General features: G+C 38.4%; 1 long non-coding RNA gene and 1 pseudogene across 1 annotated transcript; both read left to right on the forward strand.

Moving 5' to 3' along the window:
* The first annotated feature begins 4,764 nt into the window (after positions 1-4,764).
* On the forward strand, positions 4,765-11,973 carry LOC113099131 (CD48 antigen-like; annotated as a pseudogene).
* Positions 11,974-15,781: 3,808 nt separating this feature from the next.
* LOC113099140 (uncharacterized) lies at positions 15,782-17,669 on the forward strand. Its single transcript, XR_003289304.1, has 4 exons — positions 15,782-15,841; positions 16,155-16,284; positions 16,436-16,527; positions 17,432-17,669. It is a non-coding gene; the product is annotated as an uncharacterized LOC113099140 (long non-coding RNA).
* Positions 17,670-21,066: the final 3,397 nt, after the last annotated feature.

A 21,066-nucleotide genomic window follows, 5' to 3' on the forward strand; every position in this document is an offset into this window, starting at 1 on the left:
CCCCAGTGTCTTGAGATCATGTTGACCGAGTTTGGTGGCAATCGTCAAAAAAACGATGAGATCTATATGTGTACTGAGTTTCAAATGAATATGTGCAAGTATATGTGAGCTATACATCAACATTTCTGATATATGGCCCTCCATATTCCAGGGGGCGCTGTAGAGCCCCTGTGCCACGCCCGTGTATCAGTCTCTGCCCGGCCCTAATGGCCGCAGGTTCCAATCTGTGTGCTAATTTTCAAGACTTTTTAAGCATGTTAAGGGCCCCAAAAGCCCCCGAGACGTTGGAAAATAATAATAATAATAATAAAAAAAATAATCCTAAGGAAAACAATAGGCCTCTCGCCCTTTGGGCTTGAGCCCTAATAATAAGAATAATCCTTAGGGGAACAATAGGGCTCTTCGCCCCTTCGGGCTTGAGCCCTAATAATCCTTAGGGGAACAATAGGGCTCTTCGCCCCTTCGGGCTTGAGCCCTAAAAAAATAAAAAAAAATAATCCTAAGGAAAACAATAGGGCTCTCGCCCTCCAGGCTTGAGCCCTAATAATAATAATAATAATAAACAAAGCAGATACAAGAGGGTCCTCGCACCTCGGTGCTCGGGCCCTAAATATCAAGGAAAAGGACCAGTTACACAAATAGACAGGAGGAGGTTTGGTTTAACAGATTATGAATAGGACACACTGGTTTAAATAGCAATTTATTTATCATAAAGAAACATCCATCTGGGAATTGTGAGGTTTGTGGAGAGAGAGAAGATGTGGAGCATGTCCTTTTAAGATGTAGAAGGTTTAATAGGGAAAGAGAAATACTGAAAAGGGCAGTTGATACAGCTAAGAAAGTATTCTCCTTGGAAACATTATTGGCAGAGCCCAGGTCAGGAAGCATAAATAGCTCTATAGTAGCATTCAACAAAGATACACAGTTAGCATGTAGGATTTAGAATTTTGTTGTTTTTTGTTTTTTGTTTTTTTGCTTTATTCAGTTTCTTTAAAAACCCAAAATGAACTGCACCTCAGTCCAGCAGATGGCGGTAATACACTTTGTTTGTAAACTGCCGTAAAACTCAACAGAAGAAGAAGAAGAAGAGTTCATTCTGCCTGCGCGTCCATAGACATCATATAAGTAGACGCCCTATTGGCCGCTGGGCGACGAGATTTGCGGCCGCCATCTTGAACCGGTCGTACTCCTCGTTTCGTTGCATAGCAGCAGTTAAGAAACCAGAGCACTGTGCAGCATTTTCCTGTTCTAATCGGCGGACCTTCGCAAGTACGCCTCAGGATTACTTTTCACATTTATTACTACTATTGTTATTTGTGTTTGCGCACGTGATTTCAGGAAGTAATGTATATTAACCCTCTGATGGTCTTCGTTTCCTGTCGTGTTTTTTGACAATAACATTTCATTTTGTAACAAGATAATATATATATATATATATATATATTTTACAAATGTAATTTTACTCTGTTTGTTAATGTTTTTACTCAACATTTGTGCTGTTTTGGAGGATTTATGATATCTTCTAAATTTCTATAAATAAATAAATATTTATTTAAATAGGCTTTTTACAAAAATTTTTATGTAAAATTCACTTTATAAAAGACACAGATTTCTAACTTTCATTCATGGGGATAACATGGATAATTTTAAATGATTTAATGTAACATTTATACCCATTTTTTTTGGAAAATGAAGTTTTAAAATAAAAATAAAACACTTCAACCACTAGATGGCTATAGAGCTCTCCTATATGCTATTTGCTATTTGACTACCTGAAAGATATCTTTTCACAAGTTGGATTCAGTTGGATTCATATCTAAATATTATAAAATCACAATTATAACAAAAATAAAATATTTTTTGTCAAATTTTAGTGATTTTATTACTGCAAAAATCCCAGTTTTTCAATGCTCTTGGTTTCTGTACTGTAGATTTAAAAGGCTTGGGGGTGATAAATGAAAAAATAAAACAAACAAAGCTAACTTCATAAACTCAGGTGCTTAACGTGTGATGAACTTTTCATCATCAACAAAGAAATGATACCACCCCAGCTCTCTTAATTTTGTTTTTCTTTACTGCAGTGTTTCACAAAAACACAGTTACAGCAGTCAGAGACAGGCTTATCGAAGAAGAAACTGGACCAAGATCCCAACTAAACCAAACACTGTCCACCACAATGGTGACTTCAAATGAATCAAGTATCAACATTTAAACCTCTGTTAATTCTCAATAAGAGCTTCTCTAGATGTCTGACAGAAAAAAAGTCAGTCTAATGATTCCATGTTTGTGGAGATGTTTGATCCTCCTCTGCTGAGATCTTCAGAGATTTAATGTCTTTGATTTGCATCTGATTTTACCACATGCTCAATCGTCAGTTATTTCATTGTTTCATAAAGATTATTTTATTTTCTTGATTTTAGGACAAACACAGTGTCTGGAAATTACGCTGAAATAGCATGACTCTAAATCTAACGCATCCCTGAGAGTGTTGATTTGTCCAGAAACAGTATAAATTATGCCTAAATGAACCTTAAATGATGTTGAAAATATGTCCACGGACCACTTTTGAACTAGTTTTTAACCTTTTAAGGAGGTTCTGTGAACGTCTAAATCAGACTTACAGAAGACGTCAAAAAAAGACGTCATAAAAACTTTCATTCTGGCTCCTCAGTGGACGTCTTTTCAACGTCAGCAAAGACATAAAAAGACTTCCACTGGACGTAACTTTGCCCAGTGGGTTGCAGTGCTTGCATTTACTTTAATTTGTAAAAACCATCCATCGTTTCCTCAACATTCGCATCATGTTTTTGCTGCGCGCAGCTCTGCGATCGTGCTGACGTGGCGAGTATAAACCAGAAATGTTAGCTCTTATGAGTTGGACGGTGGACTCGCCAGTGTGACCGCTCACAAAATTTAGTCGAATAGGCAGTAAAAATGGTCGCAGTCTGGAGTCCTGCAATTAAATATAACCAAAACAGGCTATTATTATTTTTGTATATATATATCAATAATAAACTAAATATAAATAAAACTCGTCCATTCCGTTTTGTAATTTTTTTTTTTTTTTTTTTTTTTTGTCTGTATGAAAAGGTGATTTATTTCTATTAAAGGTATGTTTATGTGGAGATGGCGATGGTATATAATTGGTTCCAGGGAAAAAAAAAATGTGTGGGGGTGCTATGGGGGTAGGGCTGGGCGATATATCTAACGATATGATCATGCGCATCTAATCAGTAAAGCTGCTTCCATGATCACCGCTAAAATCTCCATCACCTGCTTATAATTGGAGTGGCGTTTAATAGACAGAGCCGTAGATCGCTGACAAGCCACGCCATATCGCGTTCATTATCGCAGATGAATCGCCTTCGATAATGAACGCGATATGGCGTGGCTTGTCAGCGATCTACGGCTCTGTCTATCAGAGGTGGGACTTTCAAGTCACAAGCAAGTCTTCAAGTCATATTCAAGTCCCTGAAAGGGTTAAAGCTAAAGAGATAATTAAGTGACTAATTAAATGATGATTGTGCATTAGTGATGAACATCTGCTGTTAACAATCAACATCACTGAAGTAAAGAGAAACACAAGAACTACAACTGAATTTAGCCACAGCCTTCAACTGAAAAAAAAAAACCCCCAATGCCACCATAATTGTGGTCAAGGTTTGCTTTAAGTAGTGTCTTGACCCTTTTACTAATTCAAAACAATTGCAATATTGTTTTCGCAACAAACATGTATGTATTGCTGAGTCGAACCCTGCAGTAACAGATGATCTTATGCTTTTTCTGCTTATAGCTCATGATGACTGAACATCATTAAATTGTGTTTATCTTTGGATAGTAGACTGACACTCAGCTGTTACTGAACTGAAGTAAAAAAAAAAAATCACAATGCTTCAATGTTGAAAGACACAAAAGGAGACAATCAGTTCAGGTTTTTAGACAAACACACTTATCACACGATCCTCAACAGTGGTGACAATTTTTCATACTGCAGTGCATGACGGGAGTTTTTACTAAGGTTTTACCCAGCATACAACATTTTGTTGATTGTCACCACTGTTGAGAGTCATATGCTGGTTCTTGATGTCTGTGTGTGTCTACAGAGCATAGTTTTTCAAATTTTGTATGCACTTAGTAGATTTAAAATTCACTTACTTTAATTTTTCCCCATAGTGTAGTTTTACTGGGTTAATTATGCTAAACTTAAATAGAGCTAATGTTAATTTGATTGTAATCTGACCACCTATCACATACAGATTAATTTCTTCTCTCTGCTTTACAGCACCTCATGCAATGCTACATAGAGAGATCTAACATGAAAGTCAAGGGTCAAGAGCCCCACTAAAGCAAACACTCATCTCCTTTATGGTTGCATCACTTTAACCAATAAAACATCAACATCTGATCCTCTGTAATTCTCAAGAACAGCAGGTGTTCATCATTAATGCACACTCATCATTTAATTAGTCACTTAATTATCTCATTAACTTTAACCCTTTGAGGACTTGAGATATGACTTCAAGACTTGCTTGTGATTTGCAAGTCCCACCTCTGGTAAAAGCTGAATGTTAGTCAACAATCCAAAGAAGACTATCTCATGATGTCCAAGTCATCATGAGTTAAAAGCAGAAAAAGCATAAGATCAATGCATACATATTTGTTGTGAAAACAATATTGAAATTGTTTTGAATCAAATTGCTTTGAATTAGTAAAAGGGTCAAGACACTACTTAAAGCAAACCCTATGATGTTGAGTCATATGAAGTGAAGTCAGTGTCAGTGATGGAGGGAGAATCTGTCACTCTACACACTGATATTACTGAAATACAGAGAGATTATGAAATCGAGTGGAGGTTTAACAGCATTCGCATAGCTACAGCAAACATTCCTGAATATAATGATGAGAGATTCAGAGACAGACTGAAGCTGGATCAGACCGGATCTCTGACCATCACAAACACCAGCACCACAGACTCTGGGGACTATAAAGTTAGTACCACTATCAAAAATACTGAGTCAATCAAGAGATTCAGTCTTACTGTTTATGGTGAGTATAGAGAGTATATCCTTTTCATATTAAACATGATATCGTTCTCATAATTATCCATATTTCAAAATGTTTCTTATATTTGAATTTGAAATTATATTTACAGATATTTTTCAAGCTGTTCTTCACTTTGCAGTTATAATTTGGAATGTGCATCAGCTAGACAAGTATTCTTTACTCTAACAGGTAGATTTTAAAACAATACATGTATAAAACAGTAATTTATATATGCATCCCAGAGGCATATTTAAAAGATTGCAGATTTTATTTATAAATGTGTTTAATTGCGTAGAAAATCGCGTAGAATATGATGGCCTATTTTGAGGCGATTTTAGAACACATTGTTTTCATTGGCAATGAGTCTCCTTCAAGGAGCACATTTGGGAGATGATGGGAGAAATGAAGCTTTTCGAATCAGTTGAACCAATTGTTCCCCCTCAAGGGAACGAGACACTGCGTCCTCTGAAGGGACACTATGGGGAACACCTCGTCGTGACCCGTGTCTGAAGCATACTTTGAAAAAACGCCAACTCGTTGGCCGGCGACAGCGTCTGACGTCACTACCGGCGCGACTATAAATAAGCGACCGGAGAGCACGTCATTTATCTTCTTCGTCTTCATTTGACTGTTTTGTTTGAAGTGTGCGTCTGAGAAACGACCACGGTAAGAGCGATCTTTACTTTTGTTATCATGGCTTCCACTAGCAAGGCGTTTAGACAGTGCGTGCATCCGTGTCAGCGTTATTTGACACCGGATGACACACACAGTCTTTGCGTTTTTTGTTTGGGCGAAGAGCAAGCGCGCGATGTCCTTGAGGGGGCGATCTGCGTGCACTGTGAGCGTTTTTCCATGAAAAAGCTCCGCTCTCGTTTGTCTCTCTTTTCGAGGAAAGAGGGACAGCCATCTGTCTCCCGCGGCTCAGGACCCGCCGCTGTTGAGGCACGGAGGAGAATGAGCTCGTGGGGATCACAGGTGGACCTCGTTGAAGAGTTTAGAGAGGGACTTTCCCTTTCTCGCTCTTCGGCGGTGGACGAGAATGAACTTCAGGAGGAAGACGTGTTATCATTAACCCTTTCTGATACTGAAGTTAGTGCTCTGCTGGGTTCTACCCAGGAAGAGCAGGAGATGTCTGAGGTTGGCGAAGAAGCTGAGGCTGAGCCTTCTCAATCCTCCTGCCCTGCGTATGAGGAGCTGTTAGAGGTTATGGATCGTGCCACAGCAAAGTTAAACTTGCCATGGAAACGTACCAGCAAAATAACGCCGCGAGGTCGCCTTGATGAGCGTTATTTATCTGACCATAGCCCTCCAGCCCAGGTGAGCCTTCCATTCTTGCCTGATTTACATGCGGAAATCAAGAAAGAATGGAAGAGGCCATTTTCTTCTCGCATCCATCGGTTTCAGCATACGAGTTATGCTAACATCGAGGGCATGCGCGAAAATGGCTATGAGAAGATGCCCCCTGTAGAAGAGACGCTGGCTAGCTATCTCTCTGTGGGGGAAACATCCTCTCTTAAATCTCCCTCTTTGCCATCTAAGCCCCTCCAGGATACATCCCGCTTAAATGGCAAAGCATACGCAGCAGCAGGTCAGGCTGTGGCTTCATTGCACACTATGGCGGTGCTTCAGGCCTATCAGGCTGACCTGCTGAGGGACCTGGATAAAGGCGAGGGCCTTTCAGCTGATCAGGTGGCCGAGCTGCGCCGCACCACAGACCTCTTTCTCCGTGCTACCAAGCAGGCCGCCTCCGCCATGGGTAGGTCTATGGCTGCCATGGTAGTAACGGAGAGACATCTGTGGGTGAACCTGGCAGACATCGGGAAGAAAGAAAGGGGCTTTCTTCTCGATGCTCCGGTCTCGCCTTCTGAGCTTTTCGGTACCTCCGTCGAGATGGTGGTCGAAAAGTTCAGGGAGGCAAGGGCGCGCTCAGCTGCTTTTAAAACCTTCATTCCACGAAGGTCCAGGTCCGAGCCAGAACAACATAGGGGTCCTGGCCCGTCTCGTTCTGAGGATCAAAGACGGGCGCAGAAGGCTAGTGTCGCGGCTCGCGCTCCTCCCCCGCCTATGGGCAGGGGCAAGAGGAATCGTGGGTCGCGAGGAGGTAAGCAGGACCTGAGGGATGTGATTCAGACGAGGCAGCGTTCTCGTCCGAATCAGAGCGATACCTAGAGAAAATGCTTTTTATGTTTAACTTCTGCTCTTTTCCTCCCTTGCCTGAATTCCCCTGCGACCACCAGCTCTCCACCTGATCGAGGTTAGGTGGGGGGAGAATTTCTCTCATAACAGTCTCATATGCTGGACCTATGATGTTTTTGGTTGGTTCTATATTCATAGTAACCACCTTACTGATGGTCCGGACTATAAGGAGGCGCCCTGTGAGCAGGGTCCCACTACAGGAGGATGGGTGAGTATGTAACCCTTTTTCTGTATATACTTATGGGTTGAATTGCTGGTGGTCATATGTCTACTAACTTTCTAAGTGAGTCTCTTTTACAGTCCTCAGTTATGGCATCTACTAACACCCGTCAGCACCGTCCTTCCGGCCTCGTGCTCTGGTATTAGGCGGCCGAGATCACGGGCTTCTGTGGGAGCCTCGCTGATCATCAGAACTGGCACGGCACTGCAGGAGATTTCATGAATGTTGGCCAGGTCACCCTGAGGGGCCTCCTGACCGCTTATACAGATAAACATCCAATTTGGGCGGTTCTCGCAGTAGTTTTAACAACGGGCCCCTTTTTCCCAGAAAAGGGTCACGTGTTAGTACGCTACTCTGAATTCAGAGTTCCTCTCATTTGATGGTGTTCTCTGTTTTTTCCCCTTCAGAGTGCCACGAGAACCCCTCCCTAGAACAGTATTTTAAAATCCATACTATGGTAAGTGTGCACGTGTATTCTTTGCGCACTTTCTGAAATCCTCTCTGTGGTAAGTTCGCACGCTAAGGCTCTGCGTTCTTTCTAAAAATCCTTTATGGTAAGGGCTTCGCGCGGTTGCTTCGTGCCCTTTCTTGAGTTGGTGTAAAGCCCCGTTCATCTTGGGCGCCACTCCATTCAGGTATCCTTGAATACCTATCTAGCAGGGTTTTGCTACCAGGGTTCTGTTGAGACAGCTCCTTCGGAAAATTTTTGCAAGAGCAAACGGTAGCCCCTGTGTGACAGGCAAGACCTTGTATAATACTGGTTTCTTAGCCGTATCCCTTTAAAGGAATCCTTCCTATTCCAAGCCTTTAAGCTCTACCCCGGGTCGAGGCCCTGATCAATTAAATTGGGTATGTAGCTTAGGCCTTTGGCCGTAAGGGATAGTGTCACAGACAGCTGTCTAAACGTCCTATGGGCAACTCCCATAGAAATGGTAGAGTTGGTACTTAGTGTTCGCCATGGTCTGGCCTGCGCTCCCCTCAGCATGGCGGCGTGGGTATACTGTTCCCCATAGTGTCCCTTCAGAGGACTCAGTTCGAAGTTCCCTTGAGGGGGAACGTCTCAGGTTACGAATGTAACCATGGTTCCCTGAGAGGGAACGAGACACTGCGTCCTCTGAAGGGATCCCTTGCCATGCTTCAGACGCAAGCTTCACAAAGAAGATAAATGACGTGCTCTCCGGTCGCTTATTTATAGTCGCGCCGGTAGTGACGTCAGACGCTGTCGCCGGCCAACGAGTTGGCGTTTTTTCAAAGTATGCTTCAGACACGGGTCACGACGAGGTGTTCCCCATAGTGTCCCTTCAGAGGACGCAGTGTCTCGTTCCCTCTCAGGGAACCATGGTTACATTCGTAACCTGAGACGTTTCGTAAAATGATTCGATGTTTTGAAGCACTTGAAACAGCACATGCTGGCGACACCTGCTGGTGAAATCCTTGTAAGCATCAAGAACTCAGACCAAACTTACAAAACAAATGGAAATGTTTATTTTATTTTATTTATTTTATTTTTAAACATTTTAAAATAAATAATAAACATTTAAATACTATTAAATATAAGTGCTTGTGTTATGGGTTTTAAGTATAATCAAATCCTTGACACAATTAACTAATTATTTAATTGATTGATTGATTTCAGTGATTATTTAAATAAGAGTTTCATTAGAGCTGTCTATAAAAACCAGCAGGCAAGTTTATTGTTATCAGTCAGGAGAAGGAGGTGAATTTAATTATATCCTAAGCTCATTATGTTATTTTTAAGGAATGATGTAATGCGTAGGTTTAAAGTACTGAATGTTTTTACACATTTTTAAACTATATTCAGAATCAGAATCAGCTTTATTCGCCAGGTGTGTGCAAATACACAATTAATTTGTTGAATGAAAATTTTTTTTAAGGTGCTCCTGGTCCATACAAACATACATACATACACACACATCTGACATGCAGGAAAAAAGAAAATTACTAAATTTAAATAGTAAGTGTATTTAAATAATGTGTATTTACATAATATTGTATTCGATGTTATTGCCACAGATGGCAATAACATTGAATATTGCCATCTGTGTTAAAGGGAAGTTATCTTTTGTTTAAACCACAACATCTGGCCCAGATTTATTATTATTATTATTTTAATGGTTAAATTTCGTGGGATTTCATGTCACATGATTAACTGGGCAACCAGAAGTGGTTCATGGGTTCACTTTTAGATCAACACCTGTGTGCTTTGCAAAGTTTCATTAAACCTTCGCTAGTCCTCTTACTTGGGAGACACCCAGTCATGGAGAGCTATTACTACATTATTCCTGAGACCCTGCATCATCATATGAGGACATTATATTTTAGTGAATTTCTCTGAGACTGTAATATAATAATATTTTGTAATTATCATTAAAATCTGACAGATTTTTAAATTGTGTGTCATAAATCAACATCTCAGGAAAATGTTATGGGGTTTCAAATCAAAATATGACTTTCTGTTACGAAACAGGATGTTGAGATCATACATGTCCTCATATGAGGACACCGGGAATAAAAGCATGTTTATTACAAATTTTAGGAGACATAACAAATGAACAGGGAAATAAATTGTTATGAAAATCTTGTCAATTATTACTCCCATTATTACACTTCTTTTTTCATCACATGTTGCCCTTGTCATGGCAGCGTTAAGGAAAACACAGAGCGGGAACCAATTGCAGGTACGTCGTTTATTTAGGGATAATCCAAAGGGGTAAACAGTCCAGGCAGAGGTCAAAACCAAACATAATCCAAAGCAGACATAAACAGGACATGAACACAGGGCAAGACAAAGCAAGGCAAGACGAGAGTTGACAGACATGAATAATACGTAACATTAAACAAGGACTCCGTAACACAGACTAAGACTGTGTATTTATGGGTATTTATACACAGAAGGATAATGGGGAAACAGGAGACAGCTGGGGGAACAATCAATACACAACAAGGAGGAAGGTGACCATATAAGGGAACAGGAAGTGATCTGGTGACAGACACCGTGAGAAGGAGGACATCTAGTGGAACCCCGGGGAACAACAACCCAGACACTGTGACAGCCCTAAAAACACATTAATATGCAAATTAGATTTCGTTTATAGATACATTTATATATAATGAGAAAACCTGTTTATGGGCATTTTAAACACATTTTTGCAGAAAGAAATTGGAATTGAAGAGGAATTAAAATTTGGAAGAAAAAATCCTTGCCTAAAAATTGCTTTTGCCTATGCATGTCTGTCAATCATGTCTTTTTATTTATTTATTTTTTTAAGAAATTGAGTCCCAATGTCCTCTACCAAGGACGTAGCATAAATTATGAATGAAATATCATTTTTACATTTTTTTTATGTAATGACATGAAAAAAAACTTCTTTTTTTTTCTTAAAATGTTTTGCCGGTTCTTAGGAGGCTATATAGAAGTGGACGAAGTGTTTTAAATAATAGAGCAGTTCTGGGAGGCTCCAGGAGTATTTATTTACTGGTGGATAGTTTGAAAGCTCCTGTATTAGATAGTACTTACATGACTGCAAATAGCTGCCCTGAGGTGTTAGATGGCCACCAATGGACTGAAATACTTAACTTATGGAATGATGTCACAGTAAAATGTCACTCAACAACACTTTAAAACACAATCAAATTAAAGTCTTGTAACTTTTTATTAATTTCTGTTATTAAATGTTTTGCAGCTCCAGTATCTGTTCCTGTCATTACCAGTGACATTTTACAGTGTTGCTCATCAGCAGAAAGTTGATCAAGCCCAAAATGTGTCCTGCTGTGTTCAGTGATGAATATAATTCATGTGACTCTCTCCTGGTACAAAGGAAACAGTTTACTGTCCAGCATCAGTGCACTTGAAAAAAATGTATGATCAATAAGTCAAGACGGCTTATGTTTTTACATTAACAGTAACAGAATATGTTACAAAATTGTCATACTTTTAAAATAAGTTATACAAGATTTGGATCATATTTTTAAGTCACTTTAATGTAATTCAAGTTGAAATGACTTACTAAGTTATACAGCTTTTTTTTACAGTGTGTGTCTGATCTCAGCATCAGTCTGTCTCTTCCTCTGGAGCTGGAATATCAGGATAATAACACCTACAGCTGTGTGATCAACAATCCTGTCAGTAACAAGACCAGACACGTCTGCGTTACCGATCTCTGTCGTTTGTGTTCAGGTATGCTAGCAGTCATTTACCGTTTATTTACGGAGTCGATCTCTTTCACATAGAGATAATATTAATGTATTTACTGAGTTGGAAAATTTAGTTTCTGAGCTTAAGTTCCCTCTTTAGATGAAGTCCATTATGGTGGAGAGACTGAGGCTATGATCCGATTGGTCGTCACTGCTGTGGTGGGTCTGGCTGCTGTGGCTGCATTCATTGTGCTGCTTTATGACATCAGATCCAGAAGAGATGAACAGGAGAGACATCAGACCCTCAATGATGAATCAGATATTCTAAAACAAGAATAATCTGTGTTTTTTGATACTTTCTCTTTGTTTTTCAAAAAAAAACAAACAAAAAAAAAAAAAAACTAAAATATGTAGTATTTTCAATTTTGTGAGCATCTGAAATTTAGATTAAATAAAAAACTTTTAGTTGAGAATTGAGTAGTAATAAAGTCCAATGAGCCCTTATAAAATAATGCTACCACACTAAATTTTCAAAATGCCCCCAGCAACCAAACCATTTGGCGATATTGTAAATGTTAATACTTTTATGATATGCCTGTGAATATAAATGTGATTTTTTTTATTTATTTCCTTTTTATTTACTGTGGATTGATTTTTTTTTTTTTTATAAAAAAAATCATTATTCACTGTTAACATTACTGCACAAGAAACCAACATACACTGTTCTTTGTATATTTGTTTGCATTTAGTTTGGGAAGGTCCAGGTCTTTTCCAAAAAATGACAGTTCCACGTGTGCACAAAGTGAGATTCATACAGATGGAGTTTCTGAATATGGAGTGGGAAAACTTAACCGACCTGAACAAAGTCCAGACCAGGGCACTTTACTGTCCCATGAGGCCATGAGAGAAGAGGTTTAATTTGAATAAATGGCTGGGAATAGCAATTTCTGACAAAGTTAGGATACACAGCTGCAATTTATGTGGAAATAAAAGTGGTTGTTCAGGGCTCTGCAATGGCTTAAATCCTTCTAATTAAACTTCTTTGAGGATTTGGTTGAGTGATCGCAGGTTACTGAAAAACAAACAAAATTTTTGACTTACAAGATTCAGTAGTTGTTATTTTTATTATCATGATTATTATTATCACATTACATATTCATATATGATGTGTGAGTTGAGAAAATGAAAACTGTGAGAAAAGTTTCATGGATTTTTAAAAGTTAAAACCGATTTTAACAGTCAAAAAGCATCTGTCCACTAGAGGGCAGAAAAGATCAGACAGTCAGAATAGTATACTCTTAAAGTGACATAAAAAAAAAATGTCATTAATAACTTACCCCCATGTCGTTTCAACCCGTAAAAGCTTTGTTAGTCTTTGGAACACAATTTAAGATATTTTGGATGAAAACCGTAAGGCTTGTGACTGTCCCATAGACTGCCAAGTAAAATGCACTGTCAAGGTCCAGGAAAGTATAAAAAGCATCGTCAGAATACTCCATCTGCCATCAGTGATTCAACCGTAATGTTATGAAGCGACGAGAATACTTTTTGTACACAAAGAAAACAAAAATAATGACTTTATTCAACATTTCCTCTCCTCTGTGTCTCTCCAAATCAGCGTAGTGCCATTTTGGCAAATCTGAGCTGTACTCAGATGGTGTGCCAGTGTGTTGTTTGCTTTCAAACCAAAGCGTAAATACACTTAAAAAAACTTAACTTTGTGGCACGGCTGATACAAAAGAGCATACTTCATCTGAGTACAGCTCAGATTTGCCGAAATGGTGCTATGCTGATTTGGAGACACAAAGGAGAGGAACTGGTGAATAAAGTCCTTTTTTTTTTTTTTTTTCGTGTACAAAAGGTATACTCTTATTGCTTCATAATGTTACGGTTGCATCACTGATGGCAGATGGACTATTCTGACAATGCCTTACATACTTTCCTGGACCTTGACAGTGTATTTTACTTGGCAGTCTATGGGCCAGTCTCAAGCCTCCCGGTTTTCATCCAAAATATCTTAAATTGTGTTCTGAAGACAAAGTTTTTACGGGTTTGGAACGACATGGGGGTAAGTGATAAATTACAAAAATTTCATTTTGCGATGGAGTATCACTTTAAATGCATGAAACCTTTCTCTCAATTTTCATTTTCTCAGCATGTATGAATGTGTAATGTGTTGATGATAATAATAATGCTTACTTATAATACTTATAATAATATTAAACAGTGGTGTATCTGAATGAGCAAACATGATGTGATATTGATCAGGATCCGTCACACTGGTATTAGGGTGTACTCACACTGCCAGTTTGAACCGTGCCCGAGTGCGTTTGACCACCAAAGCGCGGTTCGTTTGACTAGTGTGAGTGCTCCGAATCGTGCCCGGGCGCGGCTCGATTGGCCGGCCCTGGCCCGCTTGGAAGAGGTGGGCCAGGCACGGTTCAGTTGGACTCGGGCGCGGTTCGCATGCAGTGTGAGCGCCAACCGTGCCGGAGCACGGAAAAGGACGCTTTGCATCACGGTTTTGCGACGCTCCAAAACCAACATGGCAGGGAAAGGGTCGCTTTGGTCTACGGCAGAGGTGCAAAACGCATAAAAACTAAAAACTGCAAAGTCCTTGCTGCACTTCAGCTGGTAAGTTACCTTGCAAACATCCTCATACGAGCAGCACGATTACGTGAAAATTTTCGCGCCACTAAGGCGACACATCTGTTTAACAACAGGCTGTGGACCAAACAACACAAATTATCCACAAAGAAAACAGAGCAATGCACTCCATTGTGTTCAGAGAGCGCCGCTCTTCCTGTTTATCCCGAAACCGTCGCACCATAATGACGTAAGCGTGCTCCGGCACGAATGCTGAAACCCTATATGTGAGTGCAGGCCAGAGGGGGAGTGGGGAGGGGGGACAATCGTACTCGGGCCCGGTTCATGGCAACCGTGCCTAGTGTGAGTACACCCTTAATGTTGTAGTTTGTTCATTAGTTTGAAACATGAAGCTAGAGCCACCGTTTAGACAGATGACTAGTTTATAAATGGCCATGAGTACAATGATTGTTAAACTGTGGTGTGGTCCTAGTCCAGGGATGATCTATTCATAACTGGCTGTAGGGATCTGTGCCAAACACTGAAGAATAGATTCTTACTATTCATAATGAAAAGCACAACAACAACAAAACAGTACATTGACATATACTGTAGCTTATAAAACATATTTTATCAAAAATGCCTAAGATGAGGCATGTGTAACAGCCTAATCAGCTTCATATGGATACCCTAAGATATATAACTAAGAATACAAACCCCTGTAATGCCACCCTGCTGAAAAAAACAATAGAAACCATTACAGAATTTGTAATGGTTTTAATGGTTCTTATTGGAATTCTAATGGTTTTAATGGACACTGTAATGGTCTCTGTGGGTCTCTATTGGTAATTTGCTTTCTTCTATTGGTGGCGTGTATTGTCTATTGGATACCATTAAGGACCAATAGAACACCTTTAGAAACTTCTAGTGGTATCTACTGGACACCAGTAGAAACCATTATGACTCCAATAAATTTAGTGGTTTCTTTGGAAAACTGTAATGGTCTTAGTGGGTAGGCTACTGCTGAAAAAAAAATGAACACACAAACAATAGAAACTATTACAAAATTTGTAATGGTTTTAATGGTTATAATGGGAATTATGTTGGTTGTAATGGTCACAGTAATGGTCCCTGTGGGTCTCTATTGGTAAATTGCTTTCTTCTATTGGTGGTATGTATTGTCTTGGATTGCCACCATACGTCATTTGGAAAGGTTATTTTTAATTCATTTATTTATTTTTTTTTTTTAAATCAACTCGACTCGTCATGGCCTTCAAAATTGACTTGAAAAGTTGGTCTTTGTTTTGTCTGTCGGATTTGGTCCAAATTTATCCCCAAAATAGATGTGAAATAACAGTGAAATTCTGCCTGACTTCCACGTGCTGTAATGTGCGCGCGCGCAGAACTGGAGCGGAGGACGTCACCATGGAAACGAGGCGGCAGCCCAACCGTCAAGCAGCTGATCGCTGACACTCAATGTGGTTTCACTTTTTTTAGGTAAGTTTAGTCTATTAAATTACACAAATAGTACATTAAAGTGTTCCTGACACTTTATTTCATGTAAATGATACACTTTCGTTTAATATTTACTTTATAGAAATGGTTTAGCGTCGTCAGAAAAAGTCCGTTAGCATCTCAAAGGTAAGGCTAACTACAAGAGGTAACGATAGACATGAGCTCTTGTTTATTAAGTTTGGGTTTTAATGTCATCTTGTGTGTAGATGCTCTCTCTCTGTCTCTCTCTCTCTCTCTCCATAAATATCAATGGATGAATGGAAGTAACTTAACCAAATTAATTTAACCCTAAATGTATCCACTGTTTAATCCTAAAATGTGCACTAACGTAACCGGATAACGTTACATCACTTACATAGAGCGTGAAAATGGACTGAAACCTTCAGGTTTTGATCTTTCATGGTAAACACATAAATACAAACTTGTTCTGTGATTTCAGAAGTGCCAGAAAAAAACCTCTATGACGCAGGAGAAGTTCCTGATTTTAACATTTCTGAAGGGAGCTGCTGACAGAGAGGATGAAAACATACACATTTTGATGTCCACGCTGTAGGAGCATTACTAAATAAGTAAAACTAAAATATATATATATTTATTGTAAATGATTATATAAATTATATATTCTGTGAATTATTATTTTTCTTTTCTGCATTTCACCTCTGCTATAGTATATGCCTTATACCTGGCATTGTATAATAAATATTGTTGTCTCTGTGACAGTGCTTATGTTCCTAGGTTCTTCCATGCTGATGGCTGTGCTCTAGTCATATCTCCTGTCGAAGAACATTTTTAGACATTATGAACCATGAATAGTAAGCAATTCGTCAAACATACACCATTCAAAAATGTAAGGGTCAGATTTGTCATGTATTTCAAAGACATCTTTTATGCTCACCACTGCTGCATTTATTTGATTAAAATACAGTTAAATTGTGAAATTACCATTTTTTTTAATAACTATTTTCTATTTAAGTTTGTTTTAATAAGTGATCAAAGCTGAATTTTCAGCATCAGTCTCCAGTGTCACACAATCCTTCAGAAATCATGCTTTGTGAAAACAAGAATAAAATTGTACAAAATATTCACATATAAAGCAGTTATTTGAAATTGTACTAATATTTCACAACATTACCATTTTTATTTATGATCAAATAAATGCAGTTTTCTGAGTGTACATGAGACTTATTTCAGAAACATAAAAAAATCTCTATCTCCAAGCTACACACTCTCACACCAAAGTGACTGTTAAAAATCATTTAAACTTTGTGTCAGTACATCATTAATAGGAAAAGGCATCAGATCACCGTCTGTGATTTGTTGTGTCGTGCCGCATCCAGTGTAGAGAGCATCACTGATTATAAAAGGCTCTGTTGTATTTTGTTGTGCTGTCCAGTGACGACACAGTGTTAGAACTCTTGTTAAATATCATTACATATGATGTATGTATGATCCCATTCAGCACTGATAGATCTTTTCTATTTCAGAGACTGAAAATCATTGATAAAGCACAAGGTTACTGTTACATATTTAAACAATATTAATAAGAATTAATAAAAATGCATCTGTGACTTAATATTGCTTCTTATTCTTCAGTGGAAAGTTCTCATTAAACACATAGCTTTCTTCTCATCTTTGTGCATTTTCAAACGTTGTGCATATTTCTGAATCATTTTTTTTTTTTAACTTCATAATATTGGTTGTCTTCTCTTGTTTCAGAGTTTAGCTCCAACCCCAGTTAAGCAGACCTGAGCAGCTGATCAAGGATCAGCAGAAACTGTGGTCCTCCAGCCCAGGACTGGACACCAGTGTTGTAAGTCATTCTGTCTCTTTATAGTGCATGCTCAGAACATATTGCAGGAGATCTCAACATTGTCTCTCAAGGTCCACTTACATGCAGAGTTTTGCTCCAACCTGCAGTGCACCTGAACACATTAATCAAGGTCTAACTATTAGTGTTGTCACAGTACCAATTTCAGTACCAAAGCAAAACACAAAAACATGCTAATTATTATTATTTTTGTAATTATTATTATTAGCCGCACTTATGCTAACAATTAACTACTCTAATAACAGTGTTCATTTCAAATTACAGTTATATATATATATCCTGATAAATACAGGTGCTGGTCATATAATTAAAATATCATCTAAAAGTTGATTTCACTAATTCCATTCAAAAAGTGAAACTTGTATATTATATTCATTCATTACACACAGACTGATATATTCCAAATCTTTATTTCTTTTAATTTTGATGTTTATAACTGACAACTAAGGAAAATCCCAAATTCAGTATCCCAGAAAATGTGAATATTGTGAAAAGGTTCAATATTGAAGGGACCTGGTGCCACACTCTAATCAGCTAATTAACTCAAAACAACTGCAAATCCTTTAAATGGTCTCTCAGTCTCGTTCTGTAGGCTACACAATCATGGGGAAGACTGCTGACTTAACCGTTGTCCAAAAGACGACCATTGACACTTTGCACAAGGAGGGGAAGACACAAAAGGTCATTGCTAAAGAGGCTGGCTGTTCACAGAGCTCTGCGTCCAAGCACATTAATAGAGAGGAGAAGGGAAGGAAAAGATGTAGTAGAAAATAAGTGTAGAAGCAATAGGGATAACTGCACCCTGGAGAGGATTGTGAAACAAAACCCATTCAAAATGTGGGGGAGATTCACAAAGAGTGGACTGCAGCTGGAGTCAGTGCTTCAAGAACCACTACACACAGACATATGCAAGACATGGGTTTCAGCTTCGCATTCCTTGTGTCAAGCCACTCTTGAACAACAGACAGAACCAGAAGTTTCTCGATCCAAAAAGGACTGTACTGCTGCTGAGTAGTGATATATCAGACCCAAGAATGCAGAAGAGCTGAAGGTCACTATCAGAGACACCTGGGCTCTCATAACACCTGAGCAGTGCCACAGACTGATCGACTCCATGCCACACCGCACTGCTGCAGTCATTCAGGGGAAAGGAGCCTCAACTAAGTATTGAGTGCTGTACATACTCATACTTTTCATGTTCATACTTTTCAGTTGGCCAAGATTTCTAAAAATCCTTTCTTTGTATTGGTCTTAAGTTATACTCTAATTTTCTAAGATAATGAATTTGGGATTTTCCTTAGTTGTCAGATATAAATAAATATATCAGTCTGTGTGTAATGAATGAATATAATATACAGGTTTCACTTTTTCAATTGAAATTATGATATTCTAATTATATGACAAGCACCTGTATACACACAATAACTAATTGAACTGCTTTTATAGTTTTAATAATTAATTTATTTGTAATGAATAAAGGGATTTTATCATGGATAATCTCACATACTGGTAATTTTATCATGGATAATCTCACATACTGGTAATGTGGTACATTGTCCTAATGAATTGTCCCTTTTTTTTCCTTTTTTTTTGCAGGTCTGAGACAGCTACAAGCCACAAAAACAGTTCATAGTTCCTGCATTTCTATAATGCATTAATGAATAACAATAATTAAAAATATAGCTGCAAGCAGCGATGGCGGGCTCAAGCCACCAATGCCATCGCCACCCCGGTGGCATCAGGTAAACTGTGCCCAGCGGCCACATGCATTCACAATATCCCTCTGGCAGTGAGGTTTTAAGGGATATGGCAGTTAAAGGGTTAATCCGAATCATCTAGACTTTAAATTCACATTCACAGAACTATATATATATATATATATATATATATATATATATATATATATATATATATTTATTTAGTAACACTTTACAATAAGATTCCATTTATAGACGGTTTCATCGGGCGCACGCGCCTGGACCTAAGTTAACTTCCGGTCTGTGTTGTGTATATCGGTCTGGCTGCAGTGCCTTCTACAAACGCAGTTAAAGTTAAGGTGATGAGTAGACTGAAGTTGGGCTCAGGTGGTTGTGCTGCGGGATGTGTTTCCCATACATTTATTTATTTTTGGAGACTCGCCACAATTTTAAAACTGATCAATTTTCAAAAAGGCTTCGTTAAATAAACATGAGTAACGTAACGTTACGTAACGTACTGCACGTTTAATAATAATAATTCCTTACATTTATGTTTAAATATCAAAACGAGGCACGGGTGTTTTTATATCGCTGTATTTCTAAAAGAAGACTTGCATGTTATATGCCTGATAAAGCAGCATGTGAGCGTACCAGCTCTGCTTTGTTTACAGCTGTTACTGGGGAAACTTCTTGTGCTTTATGTCTATGCTTTAAAACATCTCCTGCTGGCAAATAATGAATTAGCATTTTCATTAAGTCCGCCTGATCCACACAGAAAACACATTTTGTTTGTTATCAAAAAATATCTACTCTAGAGGGACTTGGCTGTTGTTATTTATTCTATTCGGAGTCTACCGGTCCACAAAAGCGCTCACGCGCATTAACGTTTGTTTATGTTGATGCCGTTGAAACCGTCTATAAACAAATATTTATATAGCATTCATTCAACATTGTTTTATTGTGATTTTTTTCCAAGCACATTTTACCAATTCCAAACCATATAAATCTTAATAACTACCATTATTTTTTATTTAATCATTTATGAGTGCTATACAATAGTCCAGGAAATCTGGAAGAGAAAAACAGGTCAAGAAGAACTGACAAAAGAATTGCAAAATAATTAGGAATTAATATGAAGATTAATTTTTAGTCAATTCTGCAAGACAGACTTTCAGGAAAGGAGGTGGAATAAAAATGAGCTCCTAAATCTTAATCCCGGATTCTGGAAGATATATTCCTCAAACCATCGAACAAGAGGAGGTGGTGCTGGTCCTTCACGAGTGACTCTAATCAGTTCATAAAGCCTATATATAAAGCCTTAATATATAGTATTTCACAATACTTCATGGTATTCTAATTAAATCATTTTTTGGAATCTTAGATCTCTCAGAACCTGACACCGAGTAATTCTGGAGACTCCAGGAAAGTGGCAGTTCTGTAAAATGTTGGCACTGGAGACTAAATGCTCCCTGATAGTTTCACACCTAATTCACTTAACACACACACACACGCACACACACGCACACACACACACACACACACACACAGACTACCCACTGTGACAGAGGGACAGAGTGACATCAGATCTATGATAGTTTTTTAATTTTCTATCATCCATATAGTGTTGTATAGTCATGAAACTATGCATATTTCCTCAGAATGACTTGTCTTCTATGTGTACATTTTTTTGAAGTGTTTAGAAGCTGCACTTTAAAAAAATAAAAGACATTTACTGGTTACTTTTTTACTGTTATTTCAAAAAATCACCACGACAAAACCATTCAAGCTATCCAAAATTAATTTGCATCTGTTCTGTAAGATAAATT

The sequence above is a fragment of the Carassius auratus genome, unplaced genomic scaffold, assembly GCF_003368295.1.
Source record: "Carassius auratus strain Wakin unplaced genomic scaffold, ASM336829v1 scaf_tig00216865, whole genome shotgun sequence".
Lineage (NCBI taxonomy): Eukaryota > Metazoa > Chordata > Actinopteri > Cypriniformes > Cyprinidae > Carassius > Carassius auratus.